General features: G+C 41.9%; 1 protein-coding gene across 1 annotated transcript in view; it reads left to right on the forward strand.

The window, feature by feature from the left end:
- Positions 1-260, forward strand: part of LOC119592881 (protein turtle homolog B-like) — a gene marked incomplete at its 3' end in the record, with an annotated part of 32862 nt that overhangs the window by 2225 nt on the left and 30377 nt on the right.

Here is a 260-nt window from a genome sequence, read left to right on the forward strand (position 1 = left end):
TACAATGCTCGGAAAAATGTGTGATTAAATAGAAGGAAAATCTGGAACACGAAAAGATGGGTCAGTGACATGAAAAGGTTTATGAAGCTCCGAGGCTTCGTGGATCACCAAGGACTTGAATCTTGATCTTCGTTCGAGCATTCCTTCGAGAAAAGCTTCGACTGAACCTGTATGTAGATAGATGGTAGGGGCAGATGGACATGTGGATAGATTGATGTACTAACGGAGGGATAATCTAAGTAGAGAGGAGATATGTTGGT

This window comes from Penaeus monodon, chromosome 31, assembly GCF_015228065.2.
Source record: "Penaeus monodon isolate SGIC_2016 chromosome 31, NSTDA_Pmon_1, whole genome shotgun sequence".
NCBI lineage: Eukaryota > Metazoa > Arthropoda > Malacostraca > Decapoda > Penaeidae > Penaeus > Penaeus monodon.